Raw genomic sequence first — 26,807 nt, 5'->3', positions numbered from 1 at the left:
AAACGGTGCCTCGGTGACATTTTGCTAAGGGAAATAAAGCTGGCTGCATACTAGTCTTGCCAGACAATCTGAAGAAGACAATGGGCTGGGGGTAACATTTGATGAGCATGGAATTACAATTTCGTAATATGGAATGAGTTCTGGAGACTGACTGCAAGCTATGGTTTAATGTGTGACCTTTAAAAGTTTGTATGGCGCTCGCTTCAGCAGCACACATACTAAAAGTATGTTGGGGCTGGATAGGTTGCTCAGTGATTAAGAGTGTGTGTTGCTCTTGCAAAAAGGTCCCAGGCTTGGTTCCCAGCACCTATACCCACATAGAAGCTCACAACCACCCATAGCTACAGTTTCAGGGGGTCCAATACATCCTCCTAACCTTCCTGGGCACCAGGAACACGTGTGACGCATGGACATACATGCAAGTGAAACACGCATACAAATTAGACAAAATAAGTAAATCTAAAAGAATTCTTTTGAGTTTATAAATTGGAGATTCAATCCCCGTATTCACCATTCAAAACCAGTGGTTCTTGGACGTGGAGCCAGATGATGAGTTGACAGGAGTGGGGTTCCAACGATGATACTAGAATCTTAAAGAAGAGGAAGACAGACCCTTGTAACTTTGGAGGATGAAGTAGAAGGATCACAAGTTAGAGAGAGAGCAGATGACGATGATGATGATGATGATGATGATGGTGTTGCATAAGCTGGCTTACAAACTGAAGAAACACGATTAAAAAAAACTGTATTAATAAACTCATTACCTTGATTAAAAACTGAATAAATAGGCATAAAATTGTCATTCCAGACATGTTCGTGGTGGGAAGAAATGCTGTGGAATACAAAACATAATTATGAAGTGACCCCAAATCCACGGTCACTACAACAGTGAAGGATGTGCTGGCCAAGTGTATAGTCTCAGAGTCAAGCTAGTATGTTTTATCATGCTTGGGAAAATCGGAGAATCGCTGCTTTGGAAGCATTATGATGAAAGAGCCATAACTGTGAATTTCTGAGTTAAGGGAAAATGAACTCAGGTAAGTGTGGTCAGTCATGATAGGACTCAAGAACGATGGGACCTGTGTCTTGAGGACGCATGAAAGGAAAGGAAGGAAGACTGGGAAGATCTTGAAAACTAGGAAAACTAAATTTCTTCTCTGGGTAAAAGACAGATTTAACCAACGCGGTGTCTTCCCATAGTCCAAAGGCACAATGTCCAAACCCTTCAACTTAGTGAGTGTCTGTACATGGACCCAGAATAGTACAGGGAGGGACCTTTAGGGACAGGAGATTGTGGGCATGTTTCCATAGTGGACTGTTAAAAAAGAGAGCCACTGAGCAGGGGTGGTTTCAGTTCAAAGTTTTAAGAGAATGGCAAGCTCCATATGCATACCCTAGGCAAGCTCAAATTCCAACAACAGCTGATGGGTGGGTCATTCCCCCTAAGAACACACATGTACTCCTAACATCAGAGGTAGTTCTCAAATGGTCTAAATTAAGGAATATGAGTATATAAGCAGATTGGAGGAAGGGGGAGGAAGGGCCAAAAGGAAGGAGTAAGGGCAAGCTGGGGAGAGGACAAACAGCCATCATATGGAAGTCTGTGGCTGTGTCAGTGAGAGTGGTTCAGCCTCACAACCCTTTCTCAATTGGGGGGGGGGCAGTCTGTGGGCAGAAGCATTATCCATTATCCAAGATTCAAAGGAGCTGACGTTCAGTCATCTTTGGAAGAATGCATCAAAATCAATTCTGAGTGTTTAGAAAAACAATAACAAAAAACAACAGTGTTTTTTTTTTAAAGTATACTTCAACATAAGAAATTTATGCTTAAGAGGTACTTGTCTGGTGGCTTTGTGAACAATAGCCACTTAAAAATATACCTAGTACAGGTGCGATTGTTAAGGCCCTTTCTGGAATCCATTATAGACAGATGTGTATGCATGGTATAAATCAGACATGTGTATACATGGTTGAACAGTACACAATAGCCACTTTAAAATATACCTAGTGCTGATGCAATTGTTAACCCCCTTTCTGAAATCCATTATGGACAGATGTGTATGCATGGTATAGATCAGAATCCTTGGCACTATTTTGAGTCTGTATTAATTCTACAGCGTACTGGAATGAATATCACATACAAATATTTAGCTCCGAGAATGTTTAACATGAAATCATGACAGAAAAAATAAACTGAAATGATCTTAAACATCCAGTAGTATAGTATTATCAACTGTGTTATTAAAGATATGCTTACATTCAATCCAGTTGTACCTAACCAATATAATAAAACTGTGTTCAAGTATCTTTATCCTACATAGGGAAACACAGACAAATATATAATATTTAAACAGGTTTTGTTCTCCCAGGTGGTGTGTGTACTTAAATTTTCTGCTAAAAACAAATGTACTCATGGGAAGTAACGTGGACCAAATGAAAAAGCTTGTCTAATAACCAACAATAATAGTAATAATTACGGTGATTATGAATAAAAAGAGGAAGATGATGATTAAACAATACAAAGATTGGACACTAGACACGAAGGACAATGATCCCAGCCCCTTCCTGACACAAGGGTCCAAGCGATCTGGGAGAGGGGCTCGAGGGTAGCACACACAATGCCCTGAGTTCAGTCCCTACACCTTTAAAGGAATTTTAAAAGTGCCAAACTTAACATACAAAGAAAATCTAGGTGGAACACAGGGAACTTACTGATTTCAAGAATCAGTAATGACAGCCTGCCCTGACCTTGTCATTTTGTATGCATATATGCATGAGTGTGTGTGTGTGTGTGTGTGTGTGTGTGTGTGTGTCTGTGTGTGCGCGCGCGCGCGGAAGCCAAATACAGGGTGGCAAAGACAGGTAAACAAGAAAAGCCCCATGAGAAGGCAGCCGTGAATACATGCTGGGGCCTGAGGAACAAGAGATGTAGAGTCTGAACATTAATAGCCCCTCCTTGATGGTAAGGTTGATGACTACCTTATATGCCATCCTAGAACCTTCATCCAGTAACTGATGGAAGCAGAGACAGACACCCATAGCTAAACACTGAACTAAACTCCTAGAACCTAGTGACAGAGATGGAGGAGTGATGAGCAAAGGGGTCAAGACCATGATGGTGAAACCTACAAAGACAGCTGACCGGATAAGGCGGAGCTCTTGAACCCCAGACTGATGCCTGAGAGGCCAACAGGGGACTGATCCAGACTCCATGAATGTAGTCAGTGAGGAGGCCACAGAAATCTCTGGGGCCTTGGGTAGTAGTTCAGTGTTACCATGGTGTATGAATGATCGTTAGGAGCCCTTTCCAAATAGAGGGATATTCTCTCAGCCTGGACACATGGAGAAGGTCCTGCTCTGGATGAAGTGACAGACCTTGGAGATGCCCCCAAGGAGGGCCTCACCCTCCCTTGGGAATGATGTGGGGATTGGGTGGGGGGCTGGGGAGAGGCTGGTGGAGGGACAAGGGAGGAGGGGTGGGAGAGGGAGCTGGGATTGACATGTGAAGGATTCATGTTTCTAATTTAAATGAAAAAAATTTAAAAAAAAAAAAGAGGGCTGGAGGGATGGCTCAGAGGTTAAGAGCACTGACTGCTTTTCCAGGGGTCCTGAGTTCAATTCCCAGCAATCACATGGTGGCTCACAACCATCTACAATTCAATTTGGTGCCCTCTTCTGGCATGTAGGCAGAACAGTATATATGTAATAAATAAATAAATCTTAAAAATAAATAAATATACTTTTAAAAAAACTTGATTCAGCCTGACTTTGTTGGTCTGGATTAAACTTAAAAAAAAAAAATTTAAAAGAAGAGATGTAGAGTCTGGTCTTCCAGTATCACTACAAACAAGGGTAGGTGTATTAGGAGAGATAGAAGTGCTGGGGATAAAACTCAAACTCATGCTTACTAAGCAAACGCTCTCCCACTTGGGCTACACCCTCAGGGTAAGTTTAAATGCGTCCTCACAGTGAGAATGCTGGGAGAAGCCATAGGCCAACAACAACAAGCACTCTAAATACTATTCATCCCTAAATACTGTTCTCTACAGAAAAGAAGAACTGTCTTGTTGGGGGAGGGAATAAGCACATGACGCTCAGGCATCATCAACCATCAAAGAAGCCATGCATCTTCGGTCCACCAAGTCTGACTATTGCTCAAGGAGGCAGTTCGGGTGGTCCCGGCTTTGCAGTCAAGCAGAATGTAAGTGTTAGGGGTCATGGAGGTTTTCACCTTACAGAGGAAGGCCCTGAGAGGATAGATGAGATGAAGCAAGACTGAAATTACCATGCGCAGCCCATGAGCAGTCCGTATACGAGAGACTAAGCAGAGTTGGGGCAGGTATAGACACAGCGCAAGGTTATGAACTGAACCCTTCGTTGCCAAGGTTGTAGTTGCGGTGTTGTAGGGATAACAAAACAAAACAAAAAACGTGAATGGGGTGTGAAAAACCAGAAGGCAGTACAATCTTGATTGACTTGGATATCTGTTTTGTGACTGTGTAGGAGAATGTCATCACTTGTGAGAATCACATTGCAAAGCCGCTGGAAGCTCAGTGTTGGATATAAATATAGGCAGTTCACCCTCAAGCAGCTGCTGAGATCAAGATTCTTCATACCTCCGCGCTGTGCTTAGAACTTTCCTATAGGCTCCGGAAAGAAATGGAATCGAGAGTGGGAAAGAAAGACCAGGGGAGGTCCTTTTATTACAGAAACATCTGTGACCCCCCCAAAAAAATGTTTGTAAATGGAAGTATTCATATTCTGTTATACCATCCATAAGAATAGACAAGGCCAAAAAATAACTCAATTTTGCAGTTTTCGAACCGGGCAGAAGTTAACCGTTAAAAATTACATTATCGTCCCAGATGAGACACATGTGCCTGACTGGTCTTAGAGAAGACAAGAAAAGACGTCTCAGACAAACCAAAACTTAAGAGCATGCTGCCAAAACACAAATAGGACTCCCGGAAAAGGAGAAGCCTAGACTCAGAGGACAGTGCAGGCAACCCTAGACCACCGCAGTTGGCTCTGGTTTCAGAAGACACAGAAATCTTTAGTGCTAGATGCATTTATGTCTGAAACACATCAGAGAGGAGATGATCTGGCAACACGACCCTCAGGACTTCCGTTTCAAGGCCCTAGGAGAAATGTGACAAGGTGCCGTGTTCTTTGAAGACAGTAGATTACAAAATTTCTTTTTCCTACCAGAAGAATAACCTTTTCCAGATGTCGTTCAGCCCACGGTGTGCAACCCAAAAAACTTGAAAGCTGTGTTTATTCTCAAAGTTCTAGAGCCAAATGAGAAACCTAGCTTCTCTGAATAACCTCCAACCAAGCTGGAGATAAAGGTAGCCTTAAAGAACACCGGAATGCAACCTACATCTGACATACACAGACGCCAAAAGTTTAATTAAAAAAAAAAAAACAGACTAAAGCCTGGTATCTACTTCAGCACTAGAAAAATAATGAGGCACCTCATGTCATTTCATTTCCTGCTCCCAGGATGCACCACTCCACATCAGTGAACTCCCTTTACAAGTACTGAGGAGAAACTAATAAAACCCAGCTTTGTGCTGGAGGGCAATGATTCCCAGCTGGATGTAACATATACACGAATATTCCCGTTTCCTGAGGGTTCACATACATGATTTTGCCAACTTGAAGCATCAGGAATGACAGCCTGCCCTGACCTGGTCATTTTGTATGCATGTGTGTGTGTGAGTGTGGTGTGAGTGTGTGTGAGGGTATGTGAGTGTGTGTGTGAGAGAGTGTCTGTGTGTGAGTGTGTGCATGCGTGCATGTGGTGTGTGTGGTGTGAGTGAATGTGTGTGTACATGCATGTGGTGTTGTGTGTGGTGTGAGTGTGTGTGAGTGTGTGTGTGTGTGTGTGTCTGTGTGTGTGTGTGTGTGTAGGAGCACACGTATGCATGTGGAAGCTGGAGGACAACCTCAGCCATCTTTCCTCAGACACTGTCCATATTGTTTATTGAGACAGGTCCTCTCCTGGGCCTGGAATGTGTCTACTAGACTAGGCTGGCTGGTCAGCACACCTCAGAGACCTGCCCTTCTCCACATCCACAGACCTGAGCTATAAGTACACGACACACCTGGCTTCTTTATGTGGATTCCAGGCAGCCTCGAATTCAAGTATTACAAGGCAAGTGCTTTAAAGGTCTGACGTGTTTTTTTTTTCCAGACAGCAATCCTATAAACTGTGTTTCAACCACACCAATCTATCGAAGAAACAAGGGACCGGTGGCTACAAAGAAAATTAAGTGGCTCTTACATTTGCGAGAACAAATTAAAAAAAAAAAAAGTGGGGCTTAACTCACAGAATAGCACCCTATCTCCCACTGCCCTCTGAAGGATAGCTCTATCAGATCTAAAGGTGATAACTTCTAAGATAACTGTTAAAGCTCTCTATCATGAAAGCCTCAGAAAAAAATGCTAAAGAAGACCCTCCCCTCCTTTATCTAAATAAACTGTGAAGAGATTAGTTAAAAACCCCTAAGAAATCACGCCACAAGCCTCCACCCACAGCATCATCTGAAAACCAAATGGAGACCTAAACTCTGAAAGGTTTCAAACCACCTCATCCTTAGTCAGAAAGATAGCATCCTGCCTGGCCAGAAAGCCCAGGAGGCTATTGCAAACACACAGTAACCGAACCTTCTAACGGGGGGGGGGGGCATGCAGAGGGAGCTGGTGGCCTTTGGGAGAAGGGCAATTGCACTGCCACAGTAGAATGCATTTGGCTGGGGGGGAGGGGGTGCTGTTGGGGGGGCAGGGGGAGCTTCAGCTGCTCAGGGAGTGGTAAAGCCTTTGCCTAACTGCGAGGCCCTGGGGTCAATCCCTAGTTGTGTGAGGGAAGAAGGGAGAGCTGTTATCTTGGGAAGAAAAAACAACCCCAAAGGCCTTTTCTTCCTGACCAACACCTTCCTGAGGTCCCAGAAGTAAGTGGTGTGTCACATGGTGAGCATACCTGCTGCTTGAAGCCAAGTGAGGAGAGATTTAAAAAAAAAAAATGAAGCAGAAGCAAAGCTGAAAATACCTTGTATCCCAGAGTCCTCTGTTTCATAGGTACAGGTGCAGTGTGTTAGGTGTCCTGGGGCTGAGAAAGGGTGGTTTGTTTGGTTTTGTTTGTTTGCATGTTTTTGTTTTGTTTTCTTTCTTTAAAAAAAAAAAAAGGCCACCTCTTCAAAAAAGGCTCTTCAGTTTTCTTTGGGTTGGTGGTGACTAGCCTGACAAGCAAGGGTCTGTGCTCCTGCTGGGGCCTAATGATTTCTAGATGAAGCCTGCCCTTAAATCCATGATACATGAACTCCGCTCGGCTGGAGTTCGTAGCACCACGCTGGTTTCTTTTGGCTCCCAGCCCTCACTGCAGCTGTTGGTACTTACTTGAGGTATGGTTTATTTTGAAACAGAGTGAACCAGATTTTCCCCACTGCCTATGTCTTCACCTGGTGTTGGGAAACATTAACCCTTTCATAGCCAGGCCACCAGTGGGCTCTCTCTCTCTCTCTCTCTCTCTCTCTCTCTCTCTCTCTCTCTCTCTCTCTCTCTCTCTCTCTCTCTCTCTCTCTCTCTCTCTCTCACACACACACACACACACACACACACACACACACACCACAAATTAGAGGCTGGAGAGATGGCTCAGCAGTTAAGAACACTTGCTGCTCTTGAAGAGGACCAGGATTTAGCTCCCAGAACTCATTTCAGGGAGCTTACAACCATCTGAAACTCCAGCTATAGGGCATCCAATGGCCTCTTCTGGCTTCCTGCACGCATGTGGTATACATACACCCACATAGGAATGCATATACATATAATTTTTTGTAAAAAGTTAGATTTTACTCTGAGATCTCTGGGGACTAAACCAAAAGAAGAAAGTAGCTGCATATTACTAAGAAAGAGGAAAGCTCTGGAGAGGCTATTTTCTCTTATTAATTTTGGTAAGAGTCGTCCCATAATACAAATTACATAAAGATATTAACATGGTAACATCTTTTAGCAACCTTCAATAAATGCTAAAGAAAAAAAAAACATGATTTTTTCAGATGGTATACCACCTTAACAAAACTGAAACACTACACAAAGCAGATTTAGCCATAACTTAACGAGGGGTTTTAGTTTAGTAGAGCCTAGATATTCTTAGATGCCACATTTCTGAAATCTCCTTAAGTGATTCTTATGGAAACCTTAGATTATTTGTAACCTGGAACCTTTAAATATACCTAATAGGAACAAGTTGTTTTAGTACACACCAACAGCTACTCAGTATCAAATGGGATAAAGGGAGAAATGGAGTAATCTCTTCCATCAAATATAAAACATTAATGCCTGGACCCTGCCAAGTCCTCCTGACTCCCCTTCTGAGGGCAGGACCAAGAGTCCATATATTAACAAGCTCCCAAAGTAAGTTTACCCCAAAAGCCAAATGTGCATTCAACCAGTTCTCAAACCACAGGTGATCCCGAGTGTTCACCAGGAAGCTGTTCAGAGGTAGGTAACAGGCCTTAAGCCACTGAGTTTCTGACTCAGTAGGTATAGGCTGGGCCAATGAACCTGAATTTACCAACAAGTTCCCAGGCCATGTTGGTGCTAGTGGCCCTACTCACAGGGCACTACTTATGACACTGTACATTTCACAGAGCAAAACCTCCACGTGGCCCTGCACAGAACTGAAACTAGGTAACTCAAGACCGTGAGCTGAAAACAGTGGTACATGTTTTTAATACCCAGCTTAAGAGACCAAATGGGTATTTTCTCTTAAAAAACTAAAACAGCGTGGATTTTTAATCCGAGCCGAGGGCCATTTCACGTGTTCACTGATAAAGAGCGGCAAAAAAAAAATGTATCTTCTGACTCATTCAGCACAACTTTAGTTGAAATCCTGTGGACCAGAGAGGCTGCTCTGAGCATAGGTGTTGCCATTTCTTGCTCTTGGACACAAAAACACTCAGCCAAGAGCCTAAGAACATACTGCTTTTCAATAGCACTTAATCAGAAGAGCACAGCCCCACATCATCACCAGGTTGGCCTGGTGACTGCTGAGCATCTTACTGGGAGAGGCTGCTGCCTTTGGCAGCAGCTTTGGTTCAGACAGAGTCAATAGCAAGCTCTTCCTGCACTAAATGAGCTGGCCAAGAGGTCTGAGAGCTCCTAAATTCATATCCTGTTCACCAGCCTGCGATCATATCACAGCTCAACTGGAAAGGCAATTCTAATTTACACAAAGCCCCCCTCCCCTTTTTTTTCTAAGTTATTAGATTGTAATACTAAAAGAAGACAGAAGAATGCGGACATGGGCAGCTTTTTTTTTTTTTTTGTCATTTGCAGATGAAATGTGATCCATCGAAAGATAGCTTGCTATGCACCGGATTCTTCCTGGAGCGGCTGCACCTATGCTTGAGAAACATCTTTCACACCAACTCGACTCACAGATAGCTCATTAGCATCAACAGCTGCAGCTAATCAATAGGGCCTGAAAATTATCATAAGATAACTTCTGAGTAAAGACAACATCACCCCCAATTTGCCACAGGGCACACACCCAGTTTCCAGTGAAAACACAGATACCCACAAACAAAAAGACCAAAAACCTCCCGAAGGTCTTGGAGGCCAAAAGCAGAGGTTGAGAGGAACCTGGGAGGACCTCTAACTGCAACGCCACAAGAGCTGAGCTAACAGACGCGATGGGAGCGATGCTTGCTGAAAAGAAAGAAGAGCTGGAATTAGAAGGGTCAGACCTCCTCCGCTCCACCTCGCCCGGCCAGAACACAAGTCCCAAAGCGGGCCAGCACTGTGGGGTCCCACCTCCTGCAGCCACTGACAGCTAACTTCCATTTAGTGCATTCAAACTGCCCCGGCCATCCCTGTTGCCTGAGTGGCCTCCACGACAAACGTGTGTTCCTCGTTGTTCAGAGGATCCGAGGTCTGAGATCTGTGCCCCCGGCAGATCTGGGCACTGGCGAGAGACCTCCATTAGGTAAAAGACAGCCATCCTCTCACTGTAGTCTCATAAGGTGGACAAAGGGACCGCCTCTCTTTAAAGTCACCACCACTCGTGAAGGTTCTACTATCCTGCATTAATCACTCCCAAAGATCCCTACCACCACCACCTCCCTCAGGTTATTGACCCTGGGAATTAGGATCTCAACATATGAATTAAGGGGATGTGGGAGGCACAAACCTTAGCCCTTGGTACCACTACTCCCCCTTCTCCGACCATTTCAGACTGTTCATTCATAAATCACAACAAATAACCCACTGGTTGTCCCAAAGCCTCCTGAACACGGTAGGCTGTATACAGGAAGAAGTCTCTCAGTGAAGGCTTGTAACTCCAGGACAATGGGACCCACTTTGATTAGAGGCCATTTTAGGGAAACAGGATCAGGGTTCTCTCCTGGTTTAGTAGTCAGGCTACAGAGCCTGCAAGGACATCACCTTTGCCGGTGGTGCGAGCTGCTCACTATACAAGGCCACCAGCGTAAGTGTGAGAGGCAGGGTGGGCATCACTCCCATAGGGAACTCTACTGCCAGCAATGAAACACGGCTTTAGCTTCAAACTCTAAAGCAACAATGCCCACGGTGATGGCCACTCACCTCAGAAGAATGCAAAAACACTAGAAAAGTTGCCCCCCCTCAAAAATGTGAAGTGATAGAAAGCTTTGTGACTTCTCAGGGTGAAAGTGAACTTAATTCCCCCAAGAAAAGCAGTCTGGAGAGTGCTATCATTTCAGAATCAAAATCATTCCCAGCTTAAATGTATCAAAGGATAATGTGATCATAAAGCGGTTTCCTTCGGTTGGTTCATAATTAACCCTTTTGAGTGTTTTTGCTATTTTTCTAACAGTTAAAACCAAACATGTGGTCATGGACCATTCTGAATAATTCCCGTTAAAAATGAATAGATTTGTCAACAGAGGCCGTTTTGTTAATAACAAAAGAAAAACAAAACAGGAAGCCCATTATAGTACTTACAATTCAACATAGCTCTTGACAGTATAGTTGATTCGTTCAACAAGAACACAGTTGGCTTACAAGGAGTAGAAAAGTCAAACCATCCTTTGCAACCAAAATGATTACTTATATTCAAACTCTAGGAGAGTCTATGACAAATCCAGTCTGACTTTCCATGGAAATTCTCAGATTATCCATGGAGGCTGATGTCGACTGTAGACGCCACAGGATCTAGGATCACTAGGAGACACACCTCCCTGCATGTCTGAAGGAGTTTCTAGATCGGATTAAATGGAGAGGGCAATGTCATCCCAGGGGCTGAGGTCCTAGACGGAGAAAACTAGTTGACCCCCCCATTCCTCCCTTTCTGCTTCCCCACTATAGAAATGATTCAGCCAGCTCCTGTCAGCACGGTGGACAGTGGCCTCAAGTGTGACCCCAACCAAGGGAACCCTTCCCCCCTTATATCATCGGGTATTCTGACAAAGCAACCAGAAAAAGGTAACTGATTTACTATCTAAGACAAATTAAGAGAGCAGAGAGACCTGACCTGAGAGTAAACCTCTATATACAAAGCTTTGCAATAAAGATGATACGACACATGCTTAGAACTAGACACACACAAGAACATGGAGTATCCAGATGTGCATAAGGGCATAAAGAGACTAGACTAAGATGTTTCTTGGGGGGGTGTGGGGGGGTGTGTATACATCCTAGGATGGTTACTCTCTGTTGTCAACTTGACCGAACTGAGAAATGTCTAGGATTAGTGAAGACCCCGGGTGTGCCCATTGTGTATTTCCGGAAAGGACTGATATGTGGGACAGTCCCTGAGGAGGGAAGCTCTCCTGAATGCATTCTATAGCATCCATTGGGATGGGAGTATAGAAGAGAAGGAGGGGGGGCGGGGAGGAAGAAGGAGCCAGCTCATGTCATGGTGCGAGTTCCATTCCAGCTGAACAAGCCCACCTAGCTCTGCTGCCACCAGGCAAGGACATAAGACAACAGTTTCTTCCGCCTTTCACGTGCAAATGACTCTCCCGGGGAGTTTGCAAATCTTCGTCACTGGACAAGGCCTCAGAGTTTATATGCATACATACAGGATTTATATACATATACACGCATGTTCTGTTCCTCAGAGAACAGGACACAGGCAGACCCCAAGATCACATCACACGCAGAACTAACATCCCGTCGGTTGACAGCCTTCAGCACGACTGACTGACCTAGAAAAAACCCACCAAGGCCACGCTTAACATGCTCACATTTTCCTTCCCTTTAGCTTCAAAGCCTCTTTATTCTGTTCTCTCTTCTGGAGGAGAAGCAGTAATAGAGATTGAATGTAGGGCCTTGGGGCGTGTTAGACAAGCACTGTGTTACTGGACCGCCCCAGCTCTGCTTCATTCCTGAGCCCTCGTACTGCCCATCTGCGCTAAGACTCATGGGGGAGAAGCCGTAGCTTTCAGGAAATAGGACAGAGACGGAAATTTCAAAACGCAATTGCACTGGGAGGTCTTTTTGACCCTAAGAACTACTCGCTACCTCCCCTCCACACCAAGGAAAGTCATGGAAGTTCCTGTTTCAGGCAACATGTTTTTAAAAGCCCACTTAGAATCCAGCTTCAAAAATAAACTTTATAGCTTCTCAAAGCATGTATGAATAATTAAAACTCACAGGATATAAATGCCCACACGAGAATTCATAAGGACACCATTAGCGGTAGAGTAAGATTTAATATTTTATGCATGTTCATCCTGTCTCAAAATTAAATATCTTACATGGAAATAACTGGGTTTTTTTTCTATCTTAGAATATCCTTTATTCTAGGTTAGCAGCCGTCTTTACTGATATCATATTGTTATTTCAGCTGACTAAAAACAGCAACAAACCACTGTAAGGGCACTCACTTAGAGCCCTTTAACTGAAGTTGACAATAAAGTGGCGGCTATTCCAATAAAGCTCTTTGCTTTCTTATTTTAAAAGTAACCTGGTTTTAACTTCATACTAATCTCCCTCCTTGCAAAATTATCTTCTATGAGAAACCAATTGGATCCACACCTTAATCTGTCTGCTAACTGAATCACAGCAACACATCTACATGGGGAACAAAATAATCATTTTATTTTACCAAACATTACTCATGACATGCCAAGTTCATCTCAAAAACCCAGAAGTATGACCTGATATGGCAAAAAAAAAAAAAAAACTTATGAAAGAACTTTTTGGAAATGGGGACTGTCCCACAGTGTAACTAACAGAGAGAATGAGCACGCAACAGTTTCCATTGCTTTTTGAGAGCAGACGGAGGGTCTAAATCTTGAGTGAAGTTAAGATAAACCAGGAACCTAATATCACAAGTAGAGATAGGATTTTTCCTGCTAAGACTAATAGAACAAAGCAATGTAATTTTTCCATAAATAGATGCAATTTCCTGAAAGAAGTGTTCACCCAAAGTCTAAAGCACTATAGTGTGACTTCTCTTGAAAATAAGAAATGCTGGATACCAGAGACCTAATTTGCATACTCGGATGAGTCGCTCTGTGAATCAGGGCAGAACATAGCATTCCATGCAAAATGGCAACCTCTGTCTTGGAGGGTCAATTGGAAAGTCAACCACAGAGATTGAGGCTTAGTAAAGCAAAGATTATGACTAATCCAATCCCTGGAGCTTAGTAGACAAACCAGAACTTCCCAATATAAGAACCCAGCACAGTTCACGGACGCACATACCCATCTCACACAAAGGGTGGCAGGAGAATAATCCTAGAACCCACCGCCTGGGAATATGCCATGTAATTCACCAACAGAAGGAACCACAAGCCAAAAGAGAAAGGGCTGTCTGATGCTAATCGATCTATAAACACACAAGTGTCTCTGAGGATGCCTCCGGAGTTTTGCTAGCTGAAAAGAAAAATCTCCTTCCTTTAGGAAGAAAAGCGGGATGTGGTGGCTTGGAAGAGACACGTCCCTAATAGTCCCATGGATTGGAACACTAGTCCCAGGTGTGTGGGACTAGGGAGGTGATGGCACCTTAGAAGATGCAGCCCTATTGAAGGAAGTTACGTCACTGGGGGCAAGCTTTGAGGGTTTATAGCCTCATCCCTACTTTGTATAGTTTGCATATGCTCCCTCCATCCCCCGTCCCCCTCCCCCTTCCCATGTCTGAGGAAAAAATATGACCCGCCAGTTTCCTGCTCTAACCACCTCCTGCCATGCCTCCCCCCCCCCCAATTAGGTCTCTTCCCTCTGTAGAACTCGCAGGCAACATTGTTTCATATTGTTTCCGTCACAGCGTTTTAAACCAGCACCAGAAAAGGAACCAATTACAGAGGGTAAGTAAAAGTTAACCAACCTTTTTTTTTTTGGATTCAGAGACTGAAAACGGTGGCAGCCACAGAATGGGCCATGTGACCCAAGGTCCGATGCAGTGCAGTTTTGGTAGGGCTTCCCTTCCCTAGCTCAAAGACACAAAATGTGAGGGAAACAAGGACCACGCTTAGAAGTGACACTGCGACAGTAGCACCTTCTTTACATTAATTCTGACCATTGTTCCAAGTGATGTGCAGTTGTCATATAGTGTTAGGACTGGGGTCACTTTAATTAATTTATTGATGTGGTCCTAGCAATTCAGACTTGGGAGGACACATCCAACAAGCTGTTCCACAGAGATGGCGTCAAGGCCCTAGCATCCACACCAGGCAGACAGCAGCCGTTGCTCCCTACGTCATAAACAACTGTTAAATGCTTGCCTCACAAACCCAGACAGACCTTCCCAGGACAGAGTCACCGCTTTTGGCCAACATTGACTTCACAAGATGCTTTTCCCATCGATCCTTGCTTCCAGTTACCCATGTTTCTATTTCGTCTTATTTCATGTCATTCTCTCTTGTGACTTCAAACCTTATTTTCTCCTCAGCCCAGAACACAAACACGCCAAAAAAAAAATTCTATTAAAAAAGGAAAGAAAAGAAAAAAAATGCTCTCTTGGCCTCAACTTCTTTGTCTTCCCCTCTTCCAACCCTCTCCCCAACCCCCATTTCGAAGCCACTAAAGAAACTGGATTTGTTGCTTGTGTGTCCCTGCATATGCACTGTAGTATACCCCACCCCCACCCCCAAAACCTTTGCGAAAAGACCACTGGCTTTTTAAAAAAAGGACATTTTCCTGTCTCTATCTTGTTTGACCCTTTGATAACACTGTGCACTGTTAATCATTCTCCTTTCAAACCTGCCCTCCTCGTAACACCGTGTTCCCTTGGTCCATCCCTATCCAGCTCTCAGATGCTCTCTCAGCGTCTTTGCAAGGACCAGAAAAACTGGGCCATTCCTAGTTTCTTACTTACCTTTCCCTAGACTCTTTCTATCCACTCTCTCTCTGTCCATCCTATGTATACCAATGAATTCCACTTCTAGACAAGTTTAGGATGATGACTCTTAAATATGCATGCCCATGCCAGGACAGTCTCTACTTTTTTTTTTTTTTTTTGGTTTTTCGAGACAGGGTTTCTCTGTGGCTTTGGAGGCTGTCCTGGAACTCGCTCTGTAGACCAGGCTGGCCTCGAACTCACAGAGACCTGCCTGCCTCTGCCTCCCGAGTGCTGGGATTAAAGGCGTGCCTCACCAACGCCTGACTCAGTCTCTACTATTTCAACTGACCTCTCACTTAAAATATTCAAATATAAAAATTCTTCAAATCTAACTTGGTGTTTTCTAGTACCAATTGCATCATTTGACCTTGTCATTCCTATTCCTCCGTAGATTTAAATCCTGCCCCCTTTCTCCTTTGTAGCATTCACTTTCACTTAATCCAAGTCATCTTACTTTGCTTCTCTGCCCCTCTCTAGTTTAGCTCCCATGATCTCATGTAAAGTCATGGAAATCTTTTCTATTGTCAAGGATCTGAAGGGAGGAGGCCAGCAAGATGCTCCCTGATTTGGACTCTGCCTCATCCGCTGGTCAGTCTTCCGTTGTTGACCAACAAAACTAGGGTTTCTAGAAAATGCCAGGCTAGTTCATGCCTTTTCCTGTCCTGTTTTCTCTGATGAGAATAGCCCTTTCCATTTCCTAGCCACAAAGTGAACTCTTTTTATCTCCCTGTCTTCCATTGCTGGCCAAAGTCTCACAAGTCTCCTCCTCCTTCCTCATTCCCACACACGCCCATCACCCTTGGGCATTGAGTTGGTCGTACCCTACTGTCGGACATCACCTCTGCACCTTGTACATAACAGTGGTAATCACACTAACCTCTATCATCCAGGTATCAACACTTGGACCTTGAACATCTTAAAGATGGAGAGATTACCATAATTAACCTTTTTGTTCAGACACGGTGGCTAACTAAGAAGAGTACCTAGGCAAGCAACTTAAAACCTGCAATGTCAGGTAAACCTGTAACATCACATAAACAAATGTTCCATACACTAGAGCTAGATACGTTTTTTTTTAAAAGAGTCTTAAATGATCTAAACAAAAATCAAATGTTTATAACATCTTAGAATGGGAGGAGTGTATGTTACCATAATACAAAACCTTTAAAAAGAAAAGGTAATAAAGGAAACCACACAGCCAGATGAAGCTACTTTCTATCTAAAGGGAATGATGGAGGGAAAGGAACACATGACTGGGAACATGCTTTCTATCTTAGGCAAATTCCTAATATTTTGGAAGTTGTGAAAACAAGAGCTGTATTATTAAATATACAAGCTAAACAAAAACAAACTGTAAAAGATAATCCTAATGGAAAAATTGATAGGGAATGATGGAGGGAAAGGAACACATGACTGGGAACATGCTTTCTATCTTAGGCAAACTCCTAATATTTTGGAAGTTGTGAAAACAAGAGCTGTATTATTAAATATACAAGCTAGAGGCAGGCGGATCTCTGTGAGTTCGAGGCCAGCCTGGTCTACAAGAGCTAGTTCTAGGACAGCCTCCAAAGCCATAGAGAAACCCTGTCTCAAAAAAAAAAAAAAAACAAGCTAAACAAAAACAAACTGTAAAAGATAATCCTAGTAGAAAAATTGATAAGCACAAACAAGAAATACATAAATGTGTGGAGTACAAAATGGTCAATAAAACCAGAAAAAAATGTGCTTTTTGATTGATCAACAGAATATAAATCTAAATCTGAAGTGCAATGTCTCCCAACTGATCGATTTTTTTTAATGAATTCATCCAATAATGTGAGGACAGTTTCCGTGAGGTGTGGCTCTTTCATTCCTTCAGGCTAATTCTGACACTGTCTACCAGGAGTCAGCCCGGCACACCCTTTGACCCTCCAATTCTGCTTCAGGACATTTGCTATGGGGAGGTAATCAGCAGTCTACACTGGCGTATCTATATTAAGGGCATCATTGCGAAACCGACAGTGAAACCAAAAGCCACATGACAGTCCAAAGAGTAGGATTATTTGGTAAATAAAAATATATTCCAGGCACTAGAGAGACAACTCAGTAGTTACACATACTCACTGCTCCTATATAGGACCTAGATTCGGTTCCCAGCACCCACATGGAGTTTCAAAACTATAACTCCAGTCCCAGGGGATCTGATACCCTCTTCTGACCTGCAAGGCTCCTGTACGCACACAATGAGTATAAACTCACGCAGCCATCATCAGCACACATAAAAATAAATAGAACTTTATATAAACACAGCGGACAAAATATGTCTCCGTTATTCTAAGAAAGTTACACTGTAGATGTCTTTCCAGGAGTACTAAGAGCCAAGTACCCTGAAAATCCTTCTAGCACTGAAGCATCTGAACTTGCTGTGTGCATATATGACTACAAAAACCCACAAGCACCTACCTGGGCAGTTTTCAGCCAAGTTGGCAAAAGCAGCATGTCCCCGAGGAAGCGGAAATATGTCAACAAAACAGCTGAAGTAAAAGAAGGCTGAAGGTGGCCAACGTTAAGACCCAGATCCCAGTTAACTGTTAGTTCTGGTGTTTACAGGCAGACACCAGGGCGGCAGAATCAAATCAAAGATCCCTGCAGCAAGCCGGATGTCAACAGGTGAAGCAGAGACATGAACACAGATGTGTGTCACAAGGGATGGGACCCAGAAGTGTGACTGCCTCGGGACTTAGGCGAAAGTTGCAAAGGACTCTCTGAGAACTTAAAGCCAGTCATCTGCAATTAATTAATTGGAGACTGAAATTAATCCCATTCGTCTGGCCAGCAAAAAAAACTCAAAGTGAAAATTGAAACTGTAGTGCCCATGGGTTGAAGCGAAAGCAAAGGCATAGTCTTTCCAAACTGATTTTAACTTAAGTTCTCAATTGCCCAGAGTGGGGGAAAAAAAACACATAAGCTTATATACAGGCATGGGATGGTGTCAGAGGCAGGAGGAAGGGGTTCGGGCTAGAGTAGTACAAGACATTTGGAAACAAGCCAGCACATACTGAAGTCATCAAAGTCAATAAATGCAAAGTCTATACGTACTGGAGCTGTCAAAAAGTGGTTTATAAAAGGATAATGTAAAATACGGTAATGTTTTAATAATCACTAATAAAATGGTAGGTTTTAAATTATTCCGTTTGAAAACGGGGCCATCAAGATGGCTCCGAGACATAAAGGTGCTCGCTTAGCCTGGCGATGTGAGTTTGATCACCTGAGCCAACTTGGCGGAAGGAGAGAGCCAACTCCAGACTCCAGCATGTTGTCCTCTGACCTCCAAAAGCATGTGTGGCCATCCCTCTCACACAAATAAGTCAATAAATGTTAGAAAATTGAAAATGAGTCAGAGTTCCCAAATACGGAAGATATTCATATTTGTGTGAAGAAACTCAATTAGAGAATTATACGTACAACCAAGAGCAGGTGAAGAGAGAATTAGCACTCTGGAGTTTTTTTGAGAAGAAATTATACAGAGCAGCGAACAGTGGCAGAGGAAAAAATCTGAAGGTGTGATTTAGAGGCAGGAAGTATCCGCCACCTCAGAAACACCTAAGCAGAGACCCAACCTACAGAAGCAACAAGAGCAAAGAAGTTAATTTTTAAAAAATACCAGAGAGCATGCATGGATCATGCCTGTAATCCCAGCACTAGGGAGGCTGAAGCAGAAAGATTTCCATGAGTTTGAGGCCGGTCAGGAATACACAGAGGTCAAGGCTAGCCTGGGATACAAGATGAGATGTGTCATAAATAATCAAATAAATAAACAAATCCCAGAATTGGAAAAAGACATATGTCCTCAGAACCAGAAAATACAAACACTAAAATAGTGCTGGAAAACCCCCAGAATTTTCTAGACCACTGGTTAACACAGTACATCTGCTATGCTGGTCTGTGAGTGTGAACACTGTCAATCCCAGAACAACATGCTTGCAGGTCTCACAGATGGCCTGCTGCCATTGTTAACCGTGGCTGTCTCTGGCGTCTGAGAGTCCTTCTTGCATTGGTATCTGGGGAGCGGGAAGGGGATTGGGAGAACAAGAAAGCCACTTTGGGATTCTTAATGTTGACACACATCTGGCATCAATTTTGACTCTTGGAAACCCAAGCAGAGGAAGTACAGAGACCGGAAAACGAGGTAGGAGTTGAGACCACCTGTCCTGCAGCACATTCAAATTTATAATTCCCAGCAATCATAGAGGCAAAGTCAACGTTTTCCAAAGCCTTTCAAGACAGGGCAGAAGAACGAGAAAAGGGCAGAGCCGAGAACATTTGCCTGCCGGTTCTCTTTTTAATGACATCAAAACTGCATCAGATATAAAACTGTTTGCTGTGATATCCTTGAACTTTCTGGAGGCCACGGATCTTAATCTCCCATTTAGTCAGGAGTAAAAACACAGACCACAGGGAGTGCACTTTCATGTGACCTTCAATACATATGATTATCTAATGATAGAAAGCCTCTCTGCCTACTTGAGCTCACACAAAATATCATGACTTCCCTCTCTTCTTCTAGAAGCAGACCTCTGAAGGTTGATTCCCAGCCAAAGAACAAGAACACCAAAATTCAGAAGAAAAGTTAAATGTTTTCTATCCAGCCTTTGTCTGGTCTTTAAAGGAGTGACTTTGGGGTTCTGTTCAAATTGAAGAGGGCATAAGAGGAAACGGCCAGGTCATCAGAGACAGTTGGAAAGCACTTCATTCCTAGAAACACTACAACCTGGCAAATTGTAAACTTCAAAGGCAATACAGAGCTCTCCTGGAATTTGTCATGAGGGCATAAGTGGATGATGGGTGTGTCTGTTTGCTTTTAACGATCAATCCACAGACTGGAGTAAACTAGTCTTACTTTCAGCTTAAGTTTCTCACAGAGTGTTCTCAGTGTAGTGTGTGCATGGTGTTTGCTATAATATTTAATGTGTCATCTCTCACAACTGGAAAGAAACTTCTAGAGTTCTTTAGCTCCACCTCTCACCCAGCGTTTTAACTGAACAGAAGTATCTGCTGTGGCGCCTCTGCTGAACTCTTCAGTTACAAGGAGATCACTGCCTTCCAAGGCCAGCAGGGAAATCACTGGGCAAGCCACACAGTACAAATTCTCTCCTGAGCATAGTTCAAGCCATGGTGCCTTAAAAAAAACCCATCAAGATGGAGAGGGGATGTAGCTCAGTGGTATGGTACTTGCCTATAATATACTACAAGGCTCTGGGTTCAATCCCCACTACCACAAAAATATAACAAATACTGATGGGGGAAGTCCTTCTGTGTATATGTTGTCTTATTGGTTGATAAATAAAGCACTGTTGGCCAATAGGAAAACAAGGAAGGTGGGACTAGGAGTCGAGGAGGATTCTGGGAAAGGTAGTCAAGAGTAGAAGGTCGCCATGTGATCCTGGCATTCTCAGTAAGACAAGACCTTATAAAAATATATATTAGTAATTATGGGTTAATAATTAAGTCAGAGCTAGCCACTAAGAAGCCATAGCAAACGACTATAGCTTTATAATTAATACAGTGTCCTGTGTATTCATTTGAAACTGATGTGGCTCTGGAACCAGGCTGACAGAAAGAATATATTAAAAGCCCACCAGAGGCAGCTAGCTACTTTCCAAACTGGATCCATCAAACACTCCAGGCTTATCAAGTGATGAAATCAAAGATGATCTCCTCGCCTCTTACAGTCCCTCCTGCTGCTTTACAGATGTTTTCCAACTCCTTCCCACTGTCACGGCATATAAAATTATTTCTTCAACAAGTATCCGTATCTGTGTACTCCAACACACAGCCTCCTAAGCCCACAAAAGCCGACATAAAGTGACCGGGAGTGTCCTGTGGTTGTAGCTGATTGGATGACTGAGAACAGAATGGAGCCCTCATCAATCTCCCTTCCAGTCCAAAGCTGTCATCTAAAACAGAGTTCCTAAGCTTTTCCACTTGTGATCCCAGAGACACAGGTGCATAACGCAAGTATACAAATCAAATGCTTCACGAATAACAAACCATAAAGAATATAGTTGTCAACATGAGAGTGCCTTTTTAAACAAAGACATAGTACAAAACATAAATGCATTGTTTAGGGTCATTTCAGAAATTACAGGAGAGTCTGTCTTGGTTTCAAACCAAAATTCACTGGGTCATTTTGGAAGGCATTCAAGTTAGCAATTCAAACAGTAGCTTTAAAAATCCAACACTCTGAAACAACAGGATCCAAAGACATATTAACAATAGTTACAGGCTGGGGATTGACATGCGGAAAACTCTTAAGGTTTACTCTTCATGAATAAGCCACTATGATTCCACAAAAGAAAAGAAAAAAAGCCTACTGCCATCCATAACATACCATAGTCTCAAATCCGAGTTGAGGTGTTTAGGGCAGCTTTGGTGGCCCAGGCACTGCAAGTCGTGTGTTTATAGAGCCATGGCTGCAGTGGAGACTGTGATGCCTTCAATTATCTGATCCCATGGAGGGTGGTGACCCACTGTCTTAAAAGTTGGGTAAAGAAGACAGTATCTGATAGGAGGAAGGATGGGGGCAGGTTGGCGAATTCCACGGGGCCGAATTCCTAGGAATAAAACCACCTAACATGAGTATTCTCTCACGCTTGATCATCTCACTCTGTGACTAAAAACACAAGCACGAAGAACTCTTTCAAGAGAGAGAGAAAGAAAGGAAAGAGAGGGCAGGGAAAAAAAGACAGGAAACTCCAACCACAGAACAAGGGATTCCTCCCACTGCACCAGACGGCCAGTAGATTTGGCCTGCAGCCTTTATGAGGTCTAGAATGTCATCATTTCAAGCTCAGCGTCACAATGTTTCCTGTTTCAGCTTCGTGTGGTTAACTACAGCAATCTTCCCAAATAAGCGAGCTCAGACTCAAAGTAGTTGATGGTTGCAACAACAACAACAATAATAATAATAATAAATCCTAAGCCAGGCGTTGGTGGTGCACGCCTTTAATCCCAGCACTCGGGAGGCAGAGGCAGGCGGATCCTGGTCTACAGAGCGAGTTCCAGGACAGCCTCCAGAACAATACAGAGAAACCCTGTCTCGAAAAACCAAAAAAAAAAAAAAATCCTAAAAGGTCATTTTTCTATGTCCCAGGATGAGTACTAGATTCCCTTCTTCAAATATCAACACAGTACTCAAATATCAAATACAGAATGCATTTATATAATCTTTTCTGTTACTTGGGGTCCTACTTTTCAAACCTACACCCTACTTGAGCTCCAAATGCAGACAGAGAAACTTCGGACAAAACATCCAACCACAGAACTCATTCCGAAAACGTTCAGGCACATCTACTCCACAAGCAAGAGGTGAAATGCCAAACCTCACAACATCAAATGTAATAACCATGGCCCTGGCCATGTGGTAAAAGATGGATTCAATTCATGTTACCTTAAAAATAACTTGGGCGACTCTTTGCTTTCCGGTCCTAATCGCCCATAATGGGACATCAGAAGCCAGCCTGTGGCGGGAAACAGAGAAAACAACAACACTTTCTGACCACTGAACTCCTTGACCTTGGGTGAACCCAGTGAAACCTGCATTAATGAAACCTAAGGCCTTTACAGAGGCCATAATCTGTCAAACATTTACAATTACAAGGGGATCAATAAAAATGGGATTGCCAAACAGTTCTTTCCCAGTTTGCTCAGGTTTTGCGATTTTAAAAAAGTATTTAAGGGAGGGGAAAGCAGTGGCCTCCAATAAATGAAATTCAATGAAAAAAAATTCTAAGACTGCAAGGGACATTTCAGTGTTGTCCTTCTCTTCTCCAGATATGTCAGTCATCGGGGGCACTGTCAAGGGCAACTTCAACAAAGCCAACACCTCCTCACAACTTCCTTGAGTGACCGACTATAGAGCTCAGTCCCTTGTCACCAGGAATGTCCCCATTTCTAACTGGACCTGGCCATCTAACAGCTGCGTGCACCCAAATGCACTGCCTCTGCCCTTGGAACACCAGACTTACCCAGCTCCCTGATCCCTCTACGGTCCTCACCTTTGTCCAGCCTCAGATCTCCCCCTGTCCAGGCTAGAAGCGTGCTCGGCCCTTGAGCTCCCTACGGAGAGCCTGCTACCTCCCACAGTCCTTTCAGCCAATCTGCCCTGTGATGCTACCAGCCCGGCTAAAATCCACACTGCTGCTCTGTTCTCATTCACAATCACCAGAGACCTCGTGGAGCAAACCAGAGATAAGATAAGGCTGTCGCTATGAATCAACGCACTCTAATCCAAGTTGAGCCCTAAAGCGGTCATTTCCCTCTGCTGCTCTCCATTCCTTGCACAGCCTCCTCCCTCAGAGAAAGCCCACAGTCCGCAGGTCCATCATGGAGGAAGGCAGTGGATATTACTCAAGACGCCGCACCGCGACTCTGCTCTCACCCCTCCCTCTCCCTGCTACCTCCCACCTCATGAACGGTGCAGGCTGTTCTAGCTTTCCGTGCCACACTCGCCCTCGCCCCCTTAGACACACAGCACTGCCTCAGCCTCTATCCCGCCAAGCGGTCTGAAATGAGGATCTCATACACGTTATTTTTCCGAAGCTTCGCCACCGTGTGATGTACAAAGTGACGGATAGTTGGCTACCACTGGCCGGGGACAGCCGTACCGCTCCTATAACGTGATCCTCCTGCCTCTGACTCTTCCGCATACCCTACCGTGGTCACAGGCTGACCATCACTGACAACGTCCTCAGTGGAATCCATGCTGGAAGCGCACAGATCCACACAGAACCTGACTACCAGGAAAGGGTGCAGCGTTGGATTGGGTAAGCTTGAGCTTGCTTACATTCAGCAACTATCAAACGTATGATTTTTTTTTTTGTGCAAAGCAGTTTTCATAAGCAATATCCTGAAAGCTGCCAGCCCATCATTCCACAAGGAATGCGGAATATGCAGCATCTCCCTCGGAGGAAGGCAGCAGAGCTACTTGTCTGAACTGTTTCCCTTTGGCTCACAATTGCTTTCCTAAGATAAGCGCTGGCACTATGCCACAGACCTGTATTAAATGCGGCTTTTTCAAAACTGTACTGTTGGACTCACTGTAAAGACAGTGTTTGGGGCTGGGCCGTGGTGTCGCATGCCTTTATTCCCAGCACTCGGGAGGCAGAGGCAGGCGGATCTCTGTGAGTTCGAGGCGGGGCTGGACCGACAGCCTCCAAAACAAGAATTAGTGGCAAGTGCCTGTAATCTCAGTGCTAGGGAGGCAGAGGTACAAGCGGGCAGATCCCTGGGGCTCACAGTCAAGCCTAACCTGATTGGTGAGCTCCTGGCCAGTGTGAGACCCTGTCTCAAAATAAAGGTGTGAGGTACCTAAGAAACAAGACCCAAGGTTCTGGCACTGGCCTCCACATATGTACGCATGAACACACCACACGTGCACACACACACACACACACACACACACACACACACACAGGAAGCCACCTGAAAAATAGAAAAAAAAATCGCATATTTAAGTGTTCCCTGCAGGAATGAACATTCACCGGGTCGAAGTAAGGTCCCTTCTGCTCAGGGGATGGAAAACATGCCTAGAAAAGATTTGAACCAGAGAAACATTAGAAGAAAGCATCCCATAAACTTGACAACGGCTGTCTTTCAATACAAAGGATTATGGCTTCCTTTTTCTCGTTATAGTTTTTATGTTTATACAGTGGGTTAAAAAAAAGTTCAAGGATATGTTTGTCTGTCCTTGAAAGCCAAATACTATGGTTCTCAAATTGGTGACTCCAGTTGTATATAGCGTAAGGAAATTGCTCGAAAAGCTTCAGGGGAAACTTTTTTTTTAAGATGGTAAAGAAACGGAAAAAAAAAATACAACTCTTTTCCAAAAGTAAGAAAATGGCTGTCTGAGGGTCACTGTTGCTGGGATGAGACACCATGGCCAAAGCAACTTGGGGAGGAAAGGGTTTCTTCGACTTAGGCGTCCACATCACAGTGCATCATCAGAGGAAGAAGCCAGGCCAGAAACTCAAAACCGCCAGGACCCTGAAGGCAGGAGCTGACGCAGAGGCCGTGGAGGAGAGCTGCTTTCTGACTTGCTCCCCATGGCTTGCTCAGTCTGCTTTCTTACAGATATCAGGACTTCCTGGCACCAACGATGAGCTGGCCCTCCCATATCAGTCACCAATTAGGAAAATGCCCTACAGGCTTGCCTACAGCCTGATCTTACGGAGACACTTTCTTGACTGAGGCTCCACCCTCTCCGATGACTCTAGCTTGTGTTGAGTTGACACAAAACTAGACAGCACAATGTTTAAATGAATTATTGAACAACTTGATGGCATATTATCAAGCTATTGGATTTCGACTCCAAATGTGTGGTACAGAGGTTTAAAAACATGGCCTGTTAGGAGCCAAAAAACACACTCACTACTTTTAAAAAGAAGCAGATCTTAAAATAAGTCATAATGGGAAAAGGTCGTAGGAGAAAAAGAAAGGATTAAATGATAATTCTACTCATTATGAAACTGCAGATAATGATTGGGTTTGTTATTTATATATAATTTTTTTGTTTTGGTTTTGGTTTTTCAAGACAGGGTGTCTCTGTATTGTTTTGGAGGCTGTCCTGGAACTCACTTTGTAGACCAGGCTGGCCTCGAACTCACGGAGATCCGCCTGCCTCTGCCTCCCGAGTGCTGGGATTAAAGGCATGAGCCACCAATGCCCGGCTATATATTGTTTTATAGCTTCAAAATGTTTTCGTATTTTGAGCAGTATTTCATGCAGAAACAATTTTGAAGGAGAGGCAATGTTTTTACATATTTGACATGTGTTTAGTGAAAAATTTTACCCGCTGGGTTATTTTGTCGTTAAAATTGGATGAAAAGAAGAGAAAAGGAGAGGCAGAGAAGCAATGTGCATTCTTTGTGTGTGAGAACAAACTCAAGCCAGCCACCAGCATCCACCAGGACAACTACTGGACAGAATTAATAACTTCTTCCCAGTCAAAATCAATGGAGGATATGTCAGTCAGCTTGGCCTGCTGTTGCAGAATATCTGTGTACCCTGTAAAGATGTATCTATACCTAAAGTGCCTTCTGGTTGGTTTAATAAGGAACTGAGTGGCCTATAGCTAGGCAGGAGAGGATAGGTAGATTTCTGGGTAGAGGAGGAAGAGGAAGAGGAAGAGGAATCCAGGTGTGTGATTTTGCCAGCAGACTGGGAGCGAGACAGATGTACTACACCAGGCCACATGGCAGAATGTAGATTTAAATAAACCAAAATGGGCTAATTAAGTTAGAAGAACTAGTTGAGAAAAAGTCTAAGCTAAGGCCAAACTCTCATAAGTAACAAAGTCTCCGGGTCATCGTTGATGAGTCCAAAGACAGCCCAACAAGAAAGCTTGCTACAGCCTGCCGTAGCATATTGTCACTGATTCTGGGGCTTGAGGGGCAGACGGAGATCTAGTGCCTGGAAGTTGGAGATGAGAGTGGAGCAT

At 43.8% G+C, this 26,807-nt stretch overlaps 1 protein-coding gene across 6 annotated transcripts in view; it reads right to left on the bottom strand.

Annotated features, from left to right (window-relative positions):
* Lpar1 (lysophosphatidic acid receptor 1) overlaps positions 1 to 26,807 on the bottom strand; it is a 128,807-nt gene that overhangs the window by 84,614 nt on the left and 17,386 nt on the right. Inside the window, exon 2 of one of the 6 annotated variants that reach the window (XM_040737604.1) lies at positions 512 to 590. The exons of the other annotated variants lie outside the window; for them this stretch is intronic. The gene's annotated coding sequence lies outside the window, so the exon portion shown is untranslated. The remainder of the gene's footprint in view (positions 1 to 511; positions 591 to 26,807) is intronic. 6 annotated transcript variants of the gene reach the window in all.

The sequence above is a fragment of the Mesocricetus auratus genome, unplaced genomic scaffold (assembly GCF_017639785.1).
Source record: "Mesocricetus auratus isolate SY011 unplaced genomic scaffold, BCM_Maur_2.0 Super-Scaffold_6730, whole genome shotgun sequence".
In the NCBI taxonomy this organism is placed as follows: domain Eukaryota; kingdom Metazoa; phylum Chordata; class Mammalia; order Rodentia; family Cricetidae; genus Mesocricetus; species Mesocricetus auratus.
Note: the sequence above shows the minus strand (reverse complement) of the source record. Positions and strands in the feature narration are given on the sequence as shown.